The following is a 22635-nucleotide window of genomic DNA, read 5'->3' on the forward strand; positions in this document are numbered from 1 at the left end:
TCCACGCACGTTCTCCAGATGCCGCTGCGCTCTGCAGGGATGAGAATCCTCTTATGTGGACACCTGCTCTTGCTGGCTCCGGTCCAGAGAGGAAGCGGCGGGTGCAGACCAGAGCCTGGCTCACAGCTGACAGAAATGGGTTCTCCATAAAGTGCTAAAAGGTTGTGTTCTGCGTCCCAGCTGCTAGGAGCTAAACTGGGCCACCATGAGAGCCCAGAGCAGACGCTGTCAGCGCTGCTCCGCCGGGTCACACCTCCACACAGTGAACTATTGTCGTCATGCGGCTGCTGGGATGACGTCAGCGGCCCACCTGCTGCTTCCGCTGGCTCTGCTTCATATGGAAGAGGCGCCTGCCTGCAGAGATGCTTCACCCGCCTGCGCAGAGACCCTGTGGCCAGAAGAGGACAGAGGATGACTGCAGTCCCTCCGTCAGTGGGAGCCCACCGGCCCACTGGGGAAACCCCCCCACTGTGTCAGAGGGAGTTGCCCTCAGCAGCCAGCAGTCACACGTCCCGGTGTTACACAGACGGCTGGGCAGGCGTGGGAGGAAGGTGTCGGTCCCAGGTAGTGGCAGAGAAGTGGCCACACACATGTCTCTCCCATAAAGGTGCTGGAAGCTGACTCAGGAATTTTGCTTCTCTTGCTGCGGGACCAGCAGCTTCGATCCACACCCACAAGCAAGGCTCACAGCAGCGGCATTTAAAGCGCCAAGGCTGCTGCTTTAGCTTGAAGATGAATCCAGAACAATGTGAGCTGAAGCTTTGTTAAATGACCATGTTTAGAACATTGTGCTCTGAGAACCACTGTTCTAGCAGAACCTGAGCCAGACTAGAAAGACAGCAGATTTTAAACAGACGCCGAGCCATCAGACTTAATATCCAGCAGCAGCAAAGTGATCATGGATGGATTTATGTTAAGGAGAGTTTATGTTGGTGCTAATCTCCAAGCTCTAGTTGCCCCCCAGCCCCAACCCTAAGCCCAGAACATCTTCATCAGCAGCCGCCACTGCTGAGAACCAACACCTTGATCTGGACTCTTCACACGTCATGATAACATGTTCTGGTTCTTGCTGGCTTTTAACTCTTTAAAAATCAGTTCTACTGGATCACATATCAGACATCAGTTCATCATGTTTCTGGCACTTTTACATTCAGGACATTCATTTTCTACATTTGATCATTTATTTGGTTCATGTTTCAGTTTTTTTCAACCTGCATCCTGGTGGCTTCAGCTCACATCTTTCATTCTTTATTCAGATTGCAGGAATGCAGTTTGTCAGAGATCAGCTGTGAACATCTGGTCTCTGCCCTGAAGTCCAACCCGTCCCATTTGACAGAACTGGACCTCAGTAACAACAACGACCTGAAAGATGGTGAAGTGAAGGAGCTCTGTGGTTTCCTCCAGACTCCCCTCTGCAAACTACAGACACTGAGGTCAGACTCCATGTTTTAGTTCTGATATCTGTGATGTGAAGTTGTGTGACACTAAACTGCAGACATCTGGCTGATATTCTACTGATCCACACTGAGGATCTTCATGGTAAAGTCTGCTTTCTTCTTCTCTGCTTTGCTCCAGTTAAAGTTTCTTTCTTTTTCTAACTTCCTGTCAGCATTTATTCAATAATCAGCAGAAAACATGAAACAATGAGCTGCATTTCAGTTAGAGTTGCAGCTTTTATCCAGAACTGAGGAAGAGGAAGAGAGAAGAAATAAAATACTATGTGTTCATTTATTTGAAGGTTTTTAATCTCTTTAAACCTTCATCAGGTCAGTTTTTCTCCATTTTCTACATGATGATGTTAAAATAATTAAATAAGTGGATGTAATGGAGCTGAAAAGCAAAGTACAGATCTTCTATTGTAATAAATCTTTGCTGAGTTTGTTCCTGGACTTCCATCTGATTTTATCAACAAATCTAAATCTTCCACCTGCCCACTTGATCCCATCCCGTCTGCCCTGGTCAAATCCTGCCTCCACGCTCTTCTCCCCTTCATAACTGCCATCATTCACTCCTCTCTTGGTTCTGGAATTGTTCCATCTCTTTTCAAAACTGCTATTATCACTCCTATTGTTAAGAAACCTGGACTAGATCCCAACAATTACAATAATCTCAGGCCAATTTCAAATTTACCTTTTATTTCAAAAATAATGGAAAAAACAGTCGCTTCTCAACTTCATTCTCACTTAACTCACAACAAGCTTTATGAACAGTTCCAGTCTGGCTTCCGTCCCCGTCATAGCACTGAAACCACCCTCTTAAAAATAATCAATGATCTTTTAATAGCAGCTGACTCTGGTCTAATTTCCATCCTCATTCTTCTTGATCTAAGTGCAGCCTTTGACACAGTTTAACACTCTACCCTACTCCATCGACTTTATACAATTGGCATCACTCATTCTCCCCTAGCCTGGTTTCAATCTATCTTTCTGGCCGCACTCAGTTTGTTCAGATTAAGTCATATCGTTCCAACTCCTCTCCAGTTACCACCGGTGTTCCCCAAGGCTCTGTTCTAGGACCCCTACTCTTTTATCATCTACATTCTCCCCCTTGGCAATATCTTTAGGAAATTCAACATCAATTTTCACTGTTATGCGGATGACACCCAGCTCTATCTTTCTTGTACACCAAACTCTTCACTCCCACCTCCTTCATTAATCTCCTGCTTAACCGAAATAAAATCCTGGTTCACCTCCAACTTTCTTAAATTGAATAATGACAAGACAGAAATCCTCCTAGTGGGAACAAAATCTACTTTAGCCAAAGCTGACAGTTTCTCTCTTTCATTTGACAACTCCATAATCTCCCCTTCACCTCAGGTCAAGAGTCTGGGTGTCATCCTTGATAGCACCTTGTCCTTCTCCTCTCACATTAACAACCTTACCCGCTCCGCTTACTTTCACTTACGCAATATCAATCGCCCTTCGCCCCTCTCCCTCCCCTAGCTCCACCTGCACTCTTGTTCATAGTCTGGTCACTTCCCGCATTGATTACTGTAATTCTCTTCTTTTCGGTCTTCCTCAAAAATCCATTCACAAGCTTCAGTCAGTACAAAACTCAGCAGCTCGCATCATTTCTAGAACCCCCTCCTTTCATCACATCACCCCAGTCCTGCAGCAGCTCCACTGGCTACCTGTGAAGTTCAGAATTCAGTTCAAAATCCTCCTACTTACTTTTAAAGTTATTCACAATCTCTCCCCTCCATACCTTTCTGATTTACTTCAGATTCCTACTCCCTCCCGCATACTTAGATCTTCTTCTACCACTCACTTAGTTGTTCCTTCAGCCCGTCTCTGCACCATGGGGAGCAGAGCTTTTTCTGGAATTCTCTCCCCCCTGACATCTGCAGCACCGAGTCTTTACCCGTGTTCAAATCAAAACTCAAAACCCACATGTTCAAGATTGCCTTTTCATTATGATTTTATATTACTTTCCTCTGTGTAATTTGTGTTGTTTCTTTTAATTATGACGACTGCTTTTACCATTTATTGTTTTACATGTACAGTGACCTTGAGTGTTTGGAAAGGCGCTTGAAATAAAATGTATTATGATTATTATTATATGAGTATTATTAATTACTATTATTATTATTATTTATGAGGCCCTCCTCCTCCATCACCTCCTCCTCCATCAGCCCTCCTCGCGCTCGCTTCCATCCATCAGCGTCCTCCCATCAGCCTTCCTCCTCCCTCTGCTCCTCCATCAGCCTCCTCCTCTGCTCCTCCTTTAGCCTCCTCCATCAGCCTCCCTCCCACGCTCTGCTCCTCCTCATCCTCCTCTCCCGTTCTTCCTCTCTCTCTCCCTCCTGCTTCTCTCCTCCTCCTCCTCTCCTCCTCTTCCTCTCCTCCTCTCTCCTCCTCTCCATCATTCTCTCCTCCCTCTTGTCCCTCATCCCTCCTCCTCTCCTTCTCACAACTGATTCAACCAGAGGCTCCCAACGCTGCACCTCTCTCCTCCTCCTCCTCTCGGTTCAAAGGATCATGAGACGGTTCTATAGCGTCTCCAGCAGAGCGCTGCACCTCCTCTCTCCTCCTCCACGTTCAGAGGAGTCATGGAGACCGGGTCTAGCGTCTCCAGAGCAGAGCGCTGCACCTCCTCTCTCCTCCTCCACGGTTCAGAGGAGTCATGGAGACGGTTCTAGCGTCTCCAGAGCAGAGCGCTGCACCTCCTCTCTCCTCCTCCACGGTTTCAGAGGAGTCATGGAGACGGTTTCTAGCGTCTCCAGAGCAGAGCGCTGCACCTCCTCTCTCCTCCACGGTTCAGAGGAGTCATGGAGACGGTTCTAGCGTCTCCAGAGCAGAGCACTGCACCTCCTCTCTCCTCCACGGTTCAGAGGAGTCATGGAGACGGTTCTAGCGTCTCCAGAGCAGAGCACTGCACCTCCTCTCTCCTCCACGGTTCAGAGGAGTCATGGAGACGGTTCTAGCGTCTCCAGAGCAGAGTGCTGCACCTCCTCTCTCCTCCTCCACGGTTCAGAGGAGTCATGGAGACGGTTCTAGCGTCTCCAGAGCAGATCGCTACACCTCCTCTCTCCTCATCGGTTCAGCGCTGTCATGGAGACGGTTCTAGCGTCTCCAGAGCAGAGCGCTGCACCTCCTCTCTCCTCCATGGTTCAGAGGAGTCATGGAGACGGTTCTAGCGTCTCCAGAGCAGAGCGCTGCACCTCCTCTCTCCTCCTCCATGGTTCAGAGGAGTCATGGAGACGGTTCTAGCGTCTCCAGAGCAGAGCTCTGCACCTCCTCTCTACTCCACGGTTTCAGAGGAGTCATGGAGACGGTTTTCTAGCGTCTCCAGAGCAGAGTGCTTGCACCTCCTCTCTCCTCCTCCACGGTTTCAGAGGAGTCATGGAGACGGTTCTAGCGTCTCCAGAGCAGATCGCTACACCTCCTCTCTCCTCATCGGTTCAGCGCTGTCATGGAGACGGTTCTAGCGTCTCCCAGAGCAGAAGCTGCACCTCCTCTCTCTCCATGGTTCAGAGGAGTCATGGAGACTGTTCTAGCGTCTCCAGAGCAGAGTTCTGCACCTCCTCTCTCCTCCACGGTGCAGAGGAGTCATGGAGACGGTTCTAGCGTCTCCAGAGCAGAGCTCTGCACCTCCTCTCTCCTCCACGGTTCAGAGGAGTCATGGAGACGGTTCTAGCGTCTCCAGAGCAGTTCGCGGCACCTCCTCTCTCCTCCACGGTTCAGAGGAGTCATGGAGACGGTTCTAGCGTCTCCAGAGCAGAGCGCTGCACCTCCTCTCTCCTCCTCCACGGTTGGAGACGGTTCTAGCGTCTCCAGAGCAGAGCGCTGCACCTCCTCTCTCCTCCACGGTTCAGAGGAGTCATGGAGACGGTTCTAGCGTCTCCAGAGCAGAGCGCTGCACCTCCTCTCTCCTCCACGGTTCAGAGGAGTCATGGAGACGGTTCTAGCGTCTCCAGAGCAGAGCGCTGCACCTCCTCTCTCCTCCACGGTTCAGAGGAGTCATGGAGGCGGTTCTAGCGTCATCAGAGCAGAGCACTGCACCTCCTCTCTCCTCCACGGTTCAGAGGAGTCATGGAGACGGTTCTAGCGTCTCCAGAGCAGAGCGCTGCACCTCCTCTCTCCTCCACGGTTCAGAGGAGTCATAGAGACGGTTCTAGCATCTCCAAAGCAGAGCGCTGCACCTCCCCTCTCCTCCACGGTTCAGAGGAGTCATGGAGACGGTTCTAGCGTCTCCAGAGCAGAGCGCTGCACCTCCTCTCTCCTCCAAGGTTCAGAGGAGTCATGGAGACGGTTCTAGCGTCTCCAGAGCAGAGCGCTGCACCTCCTCTCTCCTCCTCCATGGTTCAGAGGAGTCATGGAGACGGTTCTAGCGTCATCAGAGCAGAGCACTGCACCTCCTCTCTCCTCCACGGTTCAGAGGAGTCATGGAGACGGTTCTAGCGTCTCCAGAGCAGAGCGCTGCTCTCCTGTCAGAACTGCAGGAACTCCTGGATAAAGACGTCATTTCCAGGGTTCTCCACGGGGTTCTATTACCTTTATTTACTGGTTCTGATCACAGAGAGACGGTTCCACATGCTGACAGTCAGACAGCTGCTGGAGAACGTTCTCCAGAACCACTGGTTCTCCTCCATAGATCTGAAGGACTACTTCCATGTTCCATCATCCCCAAACACAGGAAGTATCTGCGCTTCTCCTTCCAGGGGATTCCCTGTCACTACAACCTGCCGTTGGGTTCCTCTCTGGTTCCACGCACGTTCTCCAGATGCCGCTGCGCTCTGCAGGGATGAGAATCCTCTTTTATGTGGACCACCTGCTCTTGCTGGCTCGGTCCAGAGAGGAAGCGGCGGTGCAGACCAGAGCTCTGGCTCCACAGCTGACAGAACTGGGTTCTCCATAAAGTGCTAAAAGGTTGTGTTCTGCGTCCCAGCTGCTAGGAGCTAAACTGGGCCACCATGAGAGCCCAGAGCAGACGCTGTCAGCGCTGCTCCGCCGGGTCACACCTCCACACAGTGACAGCTCTGTCCGTCATGCGGCTGCTGGGGATGACGTCAGCGGCCCACCTGCTGCTTCCGCTGGCTCTGCTTCATAGGAGGCGCCTGCCTGCAGAGATGCTTCACCCGCCTGCGCAGAGACCCTGTGGCCAGAAGAGGCAGAGGATGACTGCAGTCCCTCCGTCAGTGGGAGCCCACCTGGCCCACTGGGGAAACCCCCCCACTGTGTCAGAGGGAGTTGCCCTCAGCAGACCAGAGTCACACGTCCCGGTGTTCACAGACGCTGTCAGGCTGGGAGGAAGGTGTCTGTCCCAGGTAGTGGCAGAGAAGTGGCCACACCACATGTCTCTCCACATAAAGGTGCTGAAGCTGACTCAGCATTTTGCTCCTCTGCTGCGGGACCAGCAGCTTCTGATCCACACCCACAACAGGCTCACAGCAGCGGCATAAAGCGCCAAGGCTGCTGCTTTAGCTTGAAGATGAATCCAGAACAATGTGAGCTGAAACTCTGTTAAATGATCCATGTTTAGAACATTGTGGCTCTGAGAACCACTGTTCTAGCAGAACCCTGAGCCAGACTAGAAGACAGCAGCATTTTAAGACAGACGCCAGAGCCATCAGACTTAAATATCCAGCAGCAGCAAGTGATCATGGATGGATTTATGTTCAAGGAGAGTTTATTGTTGGCTGCTAATCTCCAAGCTCTAGTGCCCCCCCCCCCAACCCTAAGCCCAGAACATCTTCATCAGCAGCCGCCACTGCTGAGAACCACACCTTGATCTGGACCTTCACACGTCATGATAACATGTTCTGGTTCTGCTGGCTTTAACTCTTTAAATCAGTTCTACTGGATCACATATCAGACATCAGTTCATCATGTTTCTGGCACTTTTACATTCAGGGACATTCATTTTCTACATTTGATCATTTATTTGTTCATGTTTCAGTTTTAACCTGCATCCTGGTGGCTTCAGCTCACATCTTTCATTCTTTATTCAGATTGATGAACTGCAGTTTGTCAGAGATCAGCTGTAACATCTGGTCTCTGCCCTGAAGTCCAACCCGTCCCATCTGACAGAACTGGACCTGAGTAGACAACGACCTGAAAGATGGTGGAGTGAAGGAGCTCTGTGGTTTCCTCCAGACTCCCCTCTGCAAACTACAGACACTGAGGTCAGACTCCATGTTTTAGTTCTGATATCTGTGATGTGAAAGTTGTGTTGACACTAAACTGCAGACATCTGGCTGATATTCTACTGATCCACACTGAGGATCTTCATGGTAAAGTCTGCTTTCTTCTTCACTGCTTTGCTCCACTTAAAGTTTCTTTCTTTTTCTAACTTCCTGTCAGCATTTATTCAATAATCAGCAGAAAACATGAAACAATGAGCTGCATTTCAGTTTAGAGTTGCAGCTTTTATCCAGAACTGAGGAAGAGGAAGAGAGAAGAAATAAAATCCTGATGTTTCATTTATTTGAAGGTTTTTAATCTCTTTAAACCTTCATCAGGTCAGTTTTTCTCCATTTTCTACATGATGATGTTAAAATAATTGAATAAGTGGATGTAATTGAGCTGAAAAGCAAAGTTCAGATCTTGTATTGTAATAAATCTTTGCTGAGTTTGTTCCTGGACTTCCATCTGATTTTATCAACAAATCTAAATCTTCCACCTGCCCACTTGATCCCATTCCGTCTGCCCTGGTCAAATCCTGCCTCCACGCTCTTCTCCCCTTCATAACTGCCATCATTCACTCCTCTCTTGGTTCTGGAATTGTTCCATCTCTTTTCAAAACTGCTATTATCACTCCTATTGTGAAGAAACCTGGACTAGATCCCAACAATTACAATAATCTCAGGCCAATTTCAAATTTACCTTTTATTTCAAAAATAATGGAAAAAACAGTCGCTTCTCAACTTCATTCTCACTTAACTCACAACAAGCTTTATGAACAGTTCCAGTCTGGCTTCCGTCCCCGTCATAGCACTGAAACCGCCCTCTTAAAAATAACCAATGATCTTTTAATAGCAGCTGACTCTGGTCTAATTTCCATCCTCATTCTTCTTGATCTAAGTGCAGCCTTTGACACAGTTTCACACTCTACCCTACTCCATCGACTTTATACAATTGGCATCACTCATTCTCCCCTAGCCTGGTTTCAATCCTATCTTTCTGGCCGCACTCAGTTTGTTCAGATTAAGTCATATCGTTCCAACTCCTCTCCAGTTACCACCGGTGTTCCCCAAGGCTCTGTTCTAGGACCCCTACTCTTTATCATCTACATTCTCCCCCTTGGCAATATCTTTAGGAAATTCAACATCAATTTTCACTGTTATGCGGATGACACCCAGCTCTATCTTTCTTGTACACCAAACTCTTCACTCCCACCTCCTTCATTAATCTCCTGCTTAACCGAAATAAAATCCTGGTTCACCTCCAACTTTCTTAAATTGAATAATGACAAGACAGAAATCCTCCTAGTGGGAACAAAATCTACTTTAGCCAAAGCTGACAGTTTCTCCCTTTCATTTGACAACTCCATAATCTCCCCTTCACCTCAGGTCAAGAGTCTGGGTGTCATCCTTGATAGCACCTTGTCCTTCTCCTCTCACATTAACAACCTTACCCGCTCCGCTTACTTTCACTTACGCAATATCAATCGCCTTCGCCCCTCTCTCTCCCCTAGCTCCACCTGCACTCTTGTTCATAGTCTGGTCACTTCCCGCATTGATTACTGTAATTCTCTTCTTTTCTGTCTTCCTCAAAAATCCATTCACAAGCTTCAGTCAGTACAAAACTCAGCAGCTCGCATCATTTCTAGAACCCCCTCTTTTCATCACATCACCCCAGTCCTGCAGCAGCTCCACTGGCTACCTGTGAAGTTCACAATTCAGTTCAAAATCCTCCTACTTACTTTTAAAGTTATTCACAATCTCTCCCCTCCATACCTTTCTGATTTACTTCAAATTTCTACTCCCTCCCGCATACTTAGATCTTCTTCTACCACTCACTTAGTTGTTCCTTCAGCCCGTCTCAGCACCATGGGGAGCAGAGCTTTTTCTGGAATTCTCTCCCCCCTGACATCTGCAGCACCGAGTCTTTACCCGTGTTCAAATCAAAACTCAAAACCCACATGTTCAAGATTGCCTTTTCATTATGATTTTATATTACTTTCCTCTGTGTAATTTGTGTTGTTTCTTTTAATTATGACGACTGCTTTTACCATTTATTGTTTTTACATGTACAGTGACCTTGAGTGTTTTGAAAGGCGCTTGAAATAAAATGTATTATTATTATTATTATTATTATTATTTATCAGCCTCCTCCTCCATCAGCCTCCTCCATCAGCCTCCTCCCTCTGCTCCTCCTTTAGCCTCCTCCATCAGCCTCCTCCTCCCTCTGCTCCTCCATCAGCCTCCTCCATCAGCCTCCTCCCTCTGCTCCTCCATCAGCCTCCTCCTCCATCAGCCTCCTCCCTCTGCTCCTCCATCAGCGTCCTCCATCAGCCTCCTCCTCCCTCTGCTCCTCCATTAGCCTCCTCCCTCTGCTCCTCCATTAGCCTCCTCCAATCAGCCTCCTCCTCCATCGCTCCTACAATCAGCCTCTCCCCTGCTCCTCCTTCAGCATCCTACATCGACCTCCATCAGCCTCTCCACCTGTGCTCCTCCATCAGCCTCCCCTCCCTTTCTCCTCTCTCTCTTCCTCATTCTTCTTCCCCTCATCCTCTCCTCATTCTCTCCTCCCTCTCTCCTCCTTCTCCTCATCTTCACTCCCTGCTTTCCTCCTCCTCTCCTTCTCAAGATGATCACCAGAGTCTCCCATGCTGCACCCTCCTCTCTCATCCTCCACGGTTCAGAGGAGTCAACTGGCGACTGGTTCTAGCTTCTCCAGAGCCAGAGCGCTGCACATCACTCTCTCCTCCACAGTTCAGAGGAGTCATGGGAGACGGTTTCTAGCGTCTCCAGAGCAGAGCGCTGCACCTCCTCTATCCTCCTCCACGGTTCAGAGGAGTCAATGGAGACGGTTCTAGCGTCTCCAGAGCAGAGGCTGCACCTCCTCTCTCCTCCACGGTTCAGAGGGGTCATGGAGACGGTTCTAGCATCTCCAGAACAAAGCGCTGCACCTCCTCTCTCCTCCTCCACGGCTCAGAGGATTCATGGAGACGGTTCTAGCGTCTCCAGAGCAGAGCGCTGCACCTCCCCTCTCCTCCACGGTTCAGAGGAGTCATGGAGACAGTTCTAGCGTCTCCAGAGCAGAGCGCTGCACCTCCTCTCTCCTCCTCCACGGTTCAGAGGAGTCATGGAGACGGTTCTAGTGTCTCCAGAGCAGAGCGCTGCACCTCCTCTATCCTCCACGGTTCAGAGGAGTCATGGAGGCGGTTCCAGCGTCTCCAGAGCAGAGCGCTGCACCTCCTCTCCTCCTCCACGGTTCAGAGGAGTCATGGAGACGGTTCTAGCGTCTCCAGAGCAGAGCGCTGCACCTCCTCTGTCCACCACGGTTCAGAGGAGTCATGGAGACGGTTCTAACGTCTCCAGAGCAGAGCGCTGCGCCTCCTCTCTCCTCCTCCACGGTTCAGAGGAGTCATGGAGACGGTTCTAGCGTCTCCAGAGCAGAGCGCTGCACCTCCTCTCTCCTCCTCCACGGTTCAGAGGAGTCATGGAGACGGTTCTAGCGTCTCCAGAGCAGAGCTTCTGCACCTCCTCTCTCCTCCACGGTGCAGAGGAGTCATGGAGACGGTTCTAGCGTCTCCAGAGCAGAGCGCTGCACCTCCTCTCTCTCCTCCACGGTTCAGAGGAGTCATGGAGACGGTTCTAGCGTCTCCAGAGCAGAGTGCTGCACCTCCTCTCTCCTCCCACGGTTCAGAGGAGTCATGGAGACGGTTCCAGCATCTCCAGAGCAGAGCGCTGCACCTCCTCTCTCCTCCACGGATCAGAGGAGTCATGGAGACGGTTCTAGCGTCTCCAGAGCAGAGCGCTGTACCTCCTCTCCTCCTCCACGGTTCAGAGGAGTCATGGAGATGGTTCTAGCGTCTCCAGAGCAGAGCGCTGCACCTCCTCTCTCCTCCTCAGTTCAGAGGAGTCATGGAGACGGTTATAGCGTCTCCAGCGCAGAGCGCTGCACCCTCCTCTCTCCTCCTCCATGGTTCAGAGGAAGTCATGGAGACGGTTCTAGCATCTCCAGAGCAGAGCGCTGCACCTCCCTCTCTCCTCCACGGTTTCAGGGAGTCATGGAGACGGTTCCAGCATCTCCAGAGCAGAGCGCTTGCACCTCCTCTCTCCTCCTCCACGGTTCAGAGGAGTCATGGAGACGGTTCTAGCGTCTCCAGAGCAGAGCGCTGCACCTCCTCTCTCCTCCACGGTTCAGAGGAGTCATGGAGGACGGTTCTAGCGTCATCAGAGCAGAGCACTGCACCTCCTCTCTCCTCCACGGTTCAGAGGAGTCATGGAGACGGTTCTAGCGTCTCCAGAGCAGAGCGCTGCACCTCCTCTCTCCTCCTCCACGGTTCAGAAGAGTCATGGAGACGGTTCTAGCGTCTCCAGAGAAGAGCGCTGCACCTCCTCTCTCTCCTCCACGGTTCAGAGGAGTCATGGAGACGGTTCTAGCGTCTCCAGAGCAGAGCGCTGCACCTCCTCTCTCCTCCATGGTTCAGAGGAGTCATGGAGACGGTTTCTAGCGTCTCCAGAGCAGAGCGCTGCACCTCCTCTCTCCTCCCATGGTTCAGAGGAGTCATGGAGAGCGGTTCTAGCGTCTCCAGAGCAGAGCGCTGCACCTCCTCTCTCCTCCACGGTTCAGAGGAGTCATGGAGACGGTTCTAGCGTCTCCAGAGCAGAGCGCTTGCACCTCCTCTCTCCTCCACGGTTCAGAGGAGTCATGGAGACGGTTTCTAGCGTCTCCAGAGCAGAGCGCTGCACCTCCTCTCTCCTCCTCCACGGTTCAGAGGAGTCATGGAGACGGTTCTAGCGTCTCCAGAGCAGAGCGCTTCACCTCCTCTCTTCTCCTCCACGGTTCAGAGGAGTCATGGAGACGGTTCTAGCGTCTCCAGAGCAGAGCGCTGCACCTCCTCTCTCCTCCTCCATGGTTCAGAGGAGTCATGGAGACGGTTCTAGCGTCATCCAGAGCAGAGCACTGCACCTCCTCTCTCCTCCACGGTTCAGAGGAGTCATGGAGACGGTTCTAGCGTCTCCAGAGCAGAGCGCTGCTCTCCTGTCAGAACTGCAGGAACTCCTGGATAAAGACGTCATTTCCAGGGTTCTCCACGGGGTTCTATTACCTTTATTTACTGGTTCTGATCACAGAGAGACGGTTCCACATGCTGACAGTCAGACAGCTGCTGGAGAACGTTCTCCAGAACCACTGGTTCTCCTCCATAGATCTGAAGGACTACTTCCATGTTCCATCATCCCCAAACACAGGAAGTATCTGCGCTTCTCCTTCCAGGGGATTCCCTGTCACTACAACCTGCCGTTGGGTTCCTCTCTGGTTCCACGCACGTTCTCCAGATGCCGCTGCGCTCTGCAGGGATGAGAATCCTCTTTTATGTGGACCACCTGCTCTTGCTGGCTCGGTCCAGAGAGGAAGCGGCGGTGCAGACCAGAGCTCTGGCTCCACAGCTGACAGAACTGGGTTCTCCATAAAGTGCTAAAAGGTTGTGTTCTGCGTCCCAGCTGCTAGGAGCTAAACTGGGCCACCATGAGAGCCCAGAGCAGACGCTGTCAGCGCTGCTCCGCCGGGTCACACCTCCACACAGTGACAGCTCTGTCCGTCATGCGGCTGCTGGGGATGACGTCAGCGGCCCACCTGCTGCTTCCGCTGGCTCTGCTTCATAGGAGGCGCCTGCCTGCAGAGATGCTTCACCCGCCTGCGCAGAGACCCTGTGGCCAGAAGAGGCAGAGGATGACTGCAGTCCCTCCGTCAGTGGGAGCCCACCTGGCCCACTGGGGAAACCCCCCCACTGTGTCAGAGGGAGTTGCCCTCAGCAGACCAGAGTCACACGTCCCGGTGTTCACAGACGCTGTCAGGCTGGGAGGAAGGTGTCTGTCCCAGGTAGTGGCAGAGAAGTGGCCACACCACATGTCTCTCCACATAAAGGTGCTGAAGCTGACTCAGCATTTTGCTCCTCCATCTGCTGCGGGACCAGCAGCTTCTGATCCACACCCACAACAGGCTCACAGCAGCGGCATAAAGCGCCAAGGCTGCTGCTTTAGCTTGAAGATGAATCCAGAACAATGTGAGCTGAAACTCTGTTAAATGATCCATGTTTAGAACATTCTGGCTCTGAGAACCACTGTTCTAGCAGAACCCTGAGCCAGACTAGAAGACAGCAGCATTTTAGACAGACGCCAGAGCCATCAGACTTAAATATCCAGCAGCAGCAAGTGATCATGGATGGATTTATGTTCAAGGAGAGTTTATTGTTGGCTGCTAATCTCCAAGCTCTAGTGCCCCCCCCCCAACCCTAAGCCCAGAACATCTTCATCAGCAGCCGCCACTGCTGAGAACCACACCTTGATCTGGACCTTCACACGTCATGATAACATGTTCTGGTTCTGCTGGCTTTAACTCTTTAAATCAGTTCTACTGGATCACATATCAGACATCAGCTCATCATGTTTCTGGCACTTTTACATTCAGGGACATTCATTTTCTACATTTGATCATTTATTTGTTCATGTTTCAGTTTTAACCTGCATCCTGGTGGCTTCAGCTCACATCTTTCATTCTTTATTCAGATTGATGAACTGCAGTTTGTCAGAGATCAGCTGGGCGTCTCTGGTCTCTGCCCTGAAGTCCAACCCGTCCCATCTGACAGAACTGGACCTGAGTAACAACGACCTGAAAGATGGTGGAGTGAAGGAGCTCTGTGGTTTCCTCCAGACTCCCCTCTGCAAACTACAGAAACTGAGGTCAGACTCCATGTTTTAGTTCTGATATCTGTGATGTGAAAGTTGTGTTGACACTAAACTGCAGACATCTGGCTGATATTCTACTGATCCACACTGAGGATCTTCATGGTAAAGTCTGCTTTCTTCTTCTCTGCTTTGCTCCAGTTAAAGTTTCTTTCTTTTTCTAACTTCCTGTCAGCATTTATTCAATAATCAGCAGAAAACATGAAACAATGAGCTGCATTTCAGTTTAGAGTTGCAGCTTTTATCCAGAACTGAGGAAGAGGAAGAGAGAAGAAATAAAATCCTGGTGTTTCATTTGTTTGAAGGTTTTTAATCTCTTTAAACCTTCATCAGGTCAGTTTTTCTCCATTTTCTACATGATGATGTTAAAATAATTAAATAAGTGGATGTAATTGAGCTGAAAAGCAAAGTTCAGATCTTGTATTGTAATAAATCTTTGCTGAGTTTGTTCCTGGACTTCCATCTGATTTTATCAACAAATCTAAATCTTCCACCTGCCCACTTGATCCCATTCCGTCTGCCCTGGTCAAATCCTGCCTCCACGCTCTTCTCCCCTTCATAACTGCCATCATTCACTCCTCTCTTGGTTCTGGAATTGTTCCATCTCTTTTCAAAACTGCTATTATCACTACTATTGTGAAGAAACCTGGACTAGTTCCCAACAATTACAATAATCTCAGGCCAATTTCAAATTTACCTTTTATTTCAAAAATAATGGAAAAACAGTCACTTCTCAACTTCATTCTCACTTAACTCACAACAAGCTTTATGAACAGTTCCAGTCTGGCTTCCGTCCCCGTCATAGCACTGAAACCGCCCTCTTAACAATAACCAATGATCTTTTAATAGCAGCTGACTCTGGTCTAATTTCCATCCTCATTCTTCTTGATCTAAGCGCAGCCTTTGACACAGTTTCACACTCTACCCTACTCCATCGACTTTATATAATTGGCATCACTCATTCTCCCCTAGCCTGGTTTCAATCCTATCTTTCTGGCCGCACTCAGTTTGTTCAGATTAAGTCATATCCTTCCAACTCCTCTCCAGTTACCACCGGTGTTCCCCAAGGCTCTGTTCTAGGACCCCTACTCTTTATCATCTACATTCTCCCCCTTGGCAATATCTTTAGGAAATTCAACATCAATTTTCACTGTTATGCGGATGACACCCAGCTCTATCTTTCTTGTACACCAAACTGTTCACTCCCACCTCCTTAATTAATCTCCTGCTTAACCGAAATAAAATCCTGGTTCACCTCCAACTTTCTTAAATTGAATAATGACAAGACAGAAATCCTCTTAGTGGGAACAAAATCTACTTTATCCAAAGCTGACAGTTTCTCTCTTTCATTTGACAACTCCATAATTTCCCCTTCACCTCAGGTCAAGAGTCTGGGTGTCATCCTTGATAGCACCTTGTCCTTCTCCTCTCACATTGACAACCTTACCCGCTCCGCTTACTTTCACTTACGCAATATCAATCGCCTTCGCCCCTCTCTCTCCCCTAGCTCCACCTGCACTCTTGTTCATAGTCTGGTCACTTCCCGCATCGATTACTGTAATTCTCTTCTTTTCGGTCTTCCTCAAAAATCCATTCACAAGCTTCAGTCAGTACAAAACTCAGCAGCTCGCATCATTTCTAGAACCTCCTCTTTTCATCACATCACCCCAGTCCTGCAGCAGCTCCACTGGCTACCTGTGAAGTTCACAATTCAGTTCAAAATCCTCCTACTTACTTTTAAAGTTATTCACTATCTCTCCCCTCCATACCTTTCTGATTTACTTCAGATTTCTACTCCCTCCCGCATACTTAGATCTTCTTCTACCACTCACTTAGTTGTTCCTTCAGCCCGTCTTAGCACCATGGGGAGCAGAGCTTTTTCTGGAATTCTCTCCCCCCTGACATCTGCAGCACCGAGTCTTTACCCGTGTTCAAATCAAAACTCAAAACCCACATGTTCAAGATTGCCTTTTCATTATGATTTTATATCACTTTCCTCTGTGTAATTTGTGTTGTTTCTTTTAATTATGACGACTGCTTTTACCATTTATTGTTTTTACATGTACAGTGACCTTGAGTGTTTTGAAAGGCGCTTGAAATAAAATGTATTATTATTATTATTATTATTTATCAGCCTCCTCCTCCATCAGCCTCCTCCCTCTGCTCCTCCTTTAGCCTCCTCCATCAGCCTCCTCCCTCTGCTCCTCCATCAGCCTCCTCCATCAGCCTCCTCCCTCTGCTCCTCCATCAGCCTCCTCCTCCATCAGCCTCCTCCCTCTGCTCCTCCATCAGCGTCCTCCATCAGCCTCCTCCTCCCTCTGCTCCTCCATTAGCCTCCTCCCTCTGCTCCTCCATTAGCCTCCTCCCTCTGCTCCTCCATCAGCCTCCTCCTCCCTCTGCTCCTCCATCAGCCTCCTCCCTCTGCTCCTCCTTCAGCCTCCTCCATCAGCCTCCTCCACCCTGTGCTCCTCCATCAGCCTCCCCTCCCTTTCTCCTCTCTCTCTCCTCCTTCTTCTCTCCTCCTCCTCCTCTCCTCATTCTCTCCTCCCTCTCTCCTCCTCTCCTCATTCTCTCCTCCCTCTTTCCTCCTCCTCTCCTTCTCACAGACTGATCACCAGAGGCTCCATGCTGCACCTCCTCTCTCCTCCTCCACGGTTCAGAGGAGTCAAGGAGACGGTTCTAGCGTCTCCAGAGCAGAGCGCTGCACCTCCTCTCTCCTCCACGTTTCAGAGGAGTCATGGAGACGGTTCTAGCGTCTCCAGAGCAGAGCGCTGCACCTCCTCTCTCCTCCTCCACGGTTCAGAGGAGTCAAGGAGACGGTTCTAGCGTCTCCAGAGCAGAGCGCTGCACCTCCTCTCTCCTCCACGGTTCAGAGGGGTCATGGAGACGGTTCTAGCATCTCCAGAACAAAGCGCTGCACCTCCTCTCTCCTCCTCCACGGCTCAGAGGATTCATGGAGACGGTTCTAGCGTCTCCAGAGCAGAGCGCTGCACCTCCTCTCTCCTCCTCCACGGTTCAGAGGAGTCATGGAGACGGTTCTAGCGTCTCCAGAGCAGAGCGCTGCACCTCCCCTCTCCTCCACGGTTCAGAGGAGTCATGGAGACAGTTCTAGCGTCTCCAGAGCAGAGCGCTGCACCTCCTCTCTCCTCCTCCACGGTTCAGAGGAGTCATGGAGACGGTTCTAGTGTCTCCAGAGCAGAGCGCTGCACCTCCTCTATCTTCCACGGTTCAGAGGAGTCATGGAGGTGGTTCCAGCGTCTCCAGAGCAGAGCGCTGCACCTCCTCTCCTCCTCCACGGTTCAGAGGAGTCATGGAGACGGTTCTAGCGTCTCCAGAGCAGAGCGCTGCACCTCCTCTGTCCACCACGGTTCAGAGAAGTCATGGAGACGGTTCTAACGTCTCCAGAGCAGAGCGCTGCGCCTCCTCTCTCCTCCTCCACGGTTCAGAGGAGTCATGGAGACGGTTCTAGCGTCTCCAGAGCAGAGCGCTGCACCTCCTCTCTCCTCCTCCACGGTTCAGAGGAGTCATGGAGACGGTTCTAGCGTCTCCAGAGCAGAGTTCTGCACCTCCTCTCTCCTCCACGGTGCAGAGGAGTCATGGAGACGGCTCTAGCGTCTCCAGAGCAGAGCGCTGCACCTCCTCTCTCCTCCACGGTTCAGAGGAGTCATGGAGACGGTTCTAGCGTCTCCAGAGCAGAGTGCTGCACCTCCTCTCTCCTCCACGGTTCAGAGGAGTCATGGAGACGGTTCCAGCATCTCCAGAGCAGAGCGCTGCACCTCCTCTCTCCTCCACGGATCAGAGGAGTCATGGAGACGGTTCTAGCGTCTCCAGAGCAGAGCGCTGTACCTCCTCTCCTCCTCCACGGTTCAGAGGAGTCATGGAGATGGTTCTAGCGTCTCCAGAGCAGAGCGCTGCACCTCCTCTCTCCTCCTCAGTTCAGAGGAGTCATGGAGACGGTTCTAGCGTCTCCAGCGCAGAGCGCTGCACCTCCTCTCTCCTCCTCCACGGTTCAGAGGAGTCATGGAGACGGTTCTAGCATCTCCAGAGCAGAGCGCTGCACCTCCTCTCTCCTCCACGGTTCAGAGGAGTCATGGAGACGGTTCCAGCATCTCCAGAGCAGAGCGCTGCACCTCCTCTCTCCTCCACGGTTCAGAGGAGTCATGGAGACGGTTCTAGCGTCTCCAGAGCAGAGCGCTGCACCTCCTCTCTCCTCCACGGTTCAGAGGAGTCATGGAGACGGTTCTAGCGTCATCAGAGCAGAGCACTGCACCTCCTCTCTCCTCCACGGTTCAGAGGAGTCATGGAGGCGGTTCTAGCGTCTCCAGAGCAGAGCGCTGCACCTCCTCTCTCCTCCACGGTTCAGAGGAGTCATGGAGACGGTTCTAGCGTCATCAGAGCAGAGCACTGCACCTCCTCTCTCCTCCACGGTTCAGAGGAGTCATGGAGACGGTTCTAGCGTCTCCAGAGCAGAGCGCTGCACCTCCTCTCTCCTCCTCCACGGTTCAGACGAGTCATGGAGACGGTTCTAGCGTCTCCAGAGAAGAGCGCTGCACCTCCTCTCTCCTCCTCCACGGTTCAGAGGAGTCATGGAGACGGTTCTAGCGTCTCCAGAGCAGAGCGCTGCACCTCCTCTCTCCTCCATGGTTCAGAGGAGTCATGGAGACGGTTCTAGCGTCTCCAGAGCAGAGCGCTGCACCTCCTCTCTCCTCCATGGTTCAGAGGAGTCATGGAGGCGGTTCTAGCGTCTCCAGAGAAGAGCGCTGCACCTCCTCTCTCCTCTTCCACGGTTCAGAGGAGTCATTGAGACGGTTCTAGCGTCTCCAGAGCAGAGCGCTGCACCTCCTCTCTCCTCCTCCACGGTTCAGAGGAGTCATGGAGACGGTTCTAGCGTCTCCAGAGAAGAGCGCTGCACCTCCTCTCTCCTCCTCCACGGTTCAGAGGAGTCATGGAGACGGTTCTAGCGTCTCCAGAGCAGAGCGATGCTCTCCTGTCAGAACTGCAGGAACTCCTGGATAAAGACGTCATTTCCAGGGTTCTCCACGGGGTTCTATTGCCTTTATTTACTGGTTCTGATCAGAGAGAGACGGTTCCACATGCTGACAGTCAGACAGCTGCTGGAGAACGTTCTCCAGAACCACTGGTTCTCCTCCATAGATCTGAAGGACTACTTCCATGTTCCATCATCCCCAAACACAGGAAGTATCTGCGCTTCTCCTTCCAGGGGATTCCCTGTCACTACAACCTGCCGTTGGGTTCCTCTCTGGTTCCACGCACGTTCTCCAGATGCCGCTGCGCTCTGCAGGGATGAGAATCCTCTTTTATGTGGACCACCTGCTCTTGCTGGCTCGGTCCAGAGAGGAAGCGGCGGTGCAGACCAGAGCTCTGGCTCCACAGCTGACAGAAGTGGGTTCTCCATAAAGTGCTAAAAGGTTGTGTTCTGCGTCCCAGCTGCTAGGAGCTAAACTGGGCCACCATGAGAGCCCAGAGCAGACGCTGTCAGCGCTGCTCCGCCGGGTCACACCTCCACACAGTGACAGCTCTGTCCGTCATGCGGCTGCTGGGGATGACGTCAGCGGCCCACCTGCTGCTTCCGCTGGCTCTGCTTCATAGGAGGCGCCTGCCTGCAGAGATGCTTCACCCGCCTGTGCAGAGACCCTGTGGCCAGAAGAGGCAGAGGATGACTGCAGTCCCTCCGTCAGTGGGAGCCCACCTGGCCCACTGGGGAAACCCCCCCACTGTGTCAGAGGGAGTTGCCCTCAGCAGACCAGAGTCACACGTCCCGGTGTTCACAGACGCTGTCAGGCTGGGAGGAAGGTGTCTGTCCCAGGTAGTGGCAGAGAAGTGGCCACACCACATGTCTCTCCACATAAAGGTGCTGAAGCTGACTCAGCATTTTGCTCCTCTGCTGCGGGACCAGCAGCTTCTGATCCACACCCACAACAGGCTCACAGCAGCGGCATAAAGCGCCAAGGCTGCTGCTTTAGCTTGAAGATGAATCCAGAACAATGTGAGCTGAAACTCTGTTAAATGATCCATGTTTAGAACATTGTGGCTCTGAGAACCACTGTTCTAGCAGAACCCTGAGCCAGACTAGAAGACAGCAGCATTTTAAACAGACGCCAGAGCCATCAGACTTAAATATCCAGCAGCAGCAAGTGATCATGGATGGATTTATGTTCAAGGAGAGTTTATTGTTGGCTGCTAATCTCCAAGCTCTAGTGCCCCCCCCCCCCAACCCTAAGCCCAGAACATCTTCATCAGCAGCCGCCACTGCTGAGAACCACACCTTGATCTGGACCTTCACACGTCATGATAACATGTTCTGGTTGTGCTGGCTTTAACTCTTTAAATCAGTTCTACTGGATCACATATCAGACATCAGTTCATCATGTTTCTGGCACTTTTACATTCAGGGACATTCATTTTCTACATTTGATCATTTATTTGTTCATGTTTCAGTTTTAACCTGCATCCTGGTGGCTTCAGCTCACATCTTTCATTCTTTATTCAGATTGGAGCGCTGCAGGTTGTCAGAGATCAGCTGTAAACATCTGTTCTCTGCCCTGAAGTCCAACCCGTCCCATCTGACAGAACTGGTCCTGAGTGACAACAAAGACCTGAAAGATGGTGGAGTGAAGGAGCTCTGTGGTTTCCTCCAGACTCCCCTCTGCAAACTACAGACACTGAGGTCAGACTCCATGTTTTAGTTCTGATATCTGTGATGTGAAAGTTGTGTTGACACTAAACTGCAGACATCTGGCTGATATTCTACTGATCCACACTGAGGATCTTCATGGTAAAGTCTGCTTTCTTCTTCTCTGCTTTGCTCCACTTAAAGTTTCTTTCTTTTTCTAACTTCCTGTCAGCATTTATTCAATAATCAGCAGAAAACATGAAACAATGAGCAGAATTTCAGTTTAGAGTTGCAGCTTTTATCCAGAACTGAGGAAGAGGAAGAGAGAAGAACTAAAATGCTGATGTTTCATTTATTTGAAGGTTTTTAATCTCTTTAAACCTTCATCAGGTCAGTTTTTCTCCATTTTCTACAGGATGATGTTAAAATAATTGAATAAGTGGATGTAATTGAGCTGAAAAGCAAAGTTCAGATCTTGTATTGTAATAAATCTTTGCTGAGTTTGTTCCTGGACTTGGAGCCAGTTTTTAATGTTGTCTCTCTGTGTAACTGAGTCTGAGCCCTGATCTCAGGTCAGAAGCGGACAGCATTGGGACCCCCAGTGTGTAGAAATGCCCCTCATGTGAAGCGGCTCAGAGGGGATTCAAGCCAGTTTAGAAAAGTCAATTTCAGCTCCTGGAATCTGTGTGACAGGAACAAATCTATAATCCCTGATTGATGCTTCAGCACTTTTAGAAGCTCTGCAAGGATTTTACTGACTAAAACACTCAGACACAACATGTCACAGTAGCAGGTTCTGCTTCTGGGAGCTTCAGCTCCTAAAGTCAGTTTACATGAAATATTCTCCATCACATCATGTTTTTATGGCTGTGGAATCATTAAAATACTTCATTTATCTGCATTAATCTCCATTTGTTCATAGTTTCTCCACTAAAATCTTTCTTATCAACAGCTGGCATCTTTTATAAACTCTTATTTTTCCCCTTACTTTAGAGCGTGGATGTTGGGCTTCACCTTGTGGATGAAATGATGAGTAAAGGCCAGTTTAAGTAGCAGCTTGAGGGCTGCGTAGATGGAGCTCAGAATAATACGTGTGCCCACATCGCCATCTTACCAGGGATCAAATGAAGGAGTATGGTAAACTCAATAAGCTAAACACAAAGGCAGAAAATCAAGACAACAAAGAGAATGGTCTGTTTCTGAGGCTGAAGGAGAAACAGTTGTGATGACAGAGTTTAAAATAGTCTTAAACGGTCAAAGAGGGTGTGTCCTTTGGTAAGTGGAATCTGATCAAACTTACTAAAGAAATCAACTCACTGGTTGGAAAAGTGAGAAATGTTAAAGTGTTGAGGGATGGATCTTTGCTGATCATTTGTAATGATGTTAAACAAAAAGAAAGGGCTCTGCATATAAAAAGTCCTAGGTGAGAATGTGAGGGGAGAATGTTAGATAACAGGAAATATGTGTGCGGTTTTATTTCAGGTTATTTCTCCTGATGTTGATGACATTAAATCTAATTTATCAGGAGGGAAAGTAGTTGAAGTCAAACGGTTGAAAAGAAACAAAAATAGAGAAAGGAGTGATAGTTTTTCTATCATGCTAAAGTTTGAAGAGAAAACTCTAGCAGACAAAGTGTTTGTGGGAT

The 22635-nt window shown here is 50.2% G+C and overlaps 1 long non-coding RNA gene across 1 annotated transcript; it reads left to right on the plus strand.

The window, feature by feature from the left end:
* The first annotated feature begins 1269 nt into the window (after positions 1 to 1269).
* Positions 1270 to 14280, plus strand: LOC118560392. The gene is made up of 3 exons (XR_004929306.1): positions 1270 to 1433; positions 7451 to 7624; positions 14180 to 14280. It is a non-coding gene; the product is annotated as an uncharacterized LOC118560392 (long non-coding RNA).
* The last annotated feature ends 8355 nt before the right edge of the window (positions 14281 to 22635 follow it).

This window comes from Fundulus heteroclitus, unplaced genomic scaffold (genome assembly GCF_011125445.2).
Source record: "Fundulus heteroclitus isolate FHET01 unplaced genomic scaffold, MU-UCD_Fhet_4.1 scaffold_427, whole genome shotgun sequence".
Classification (NCBI taxonomy): domain Eukaryota; kingdom Metazoa; phylum Chordata; class Actinopteri; order Cyprinodontiformes; family Fundulidae; genus Fundulus; species Fundulus heteroclitus.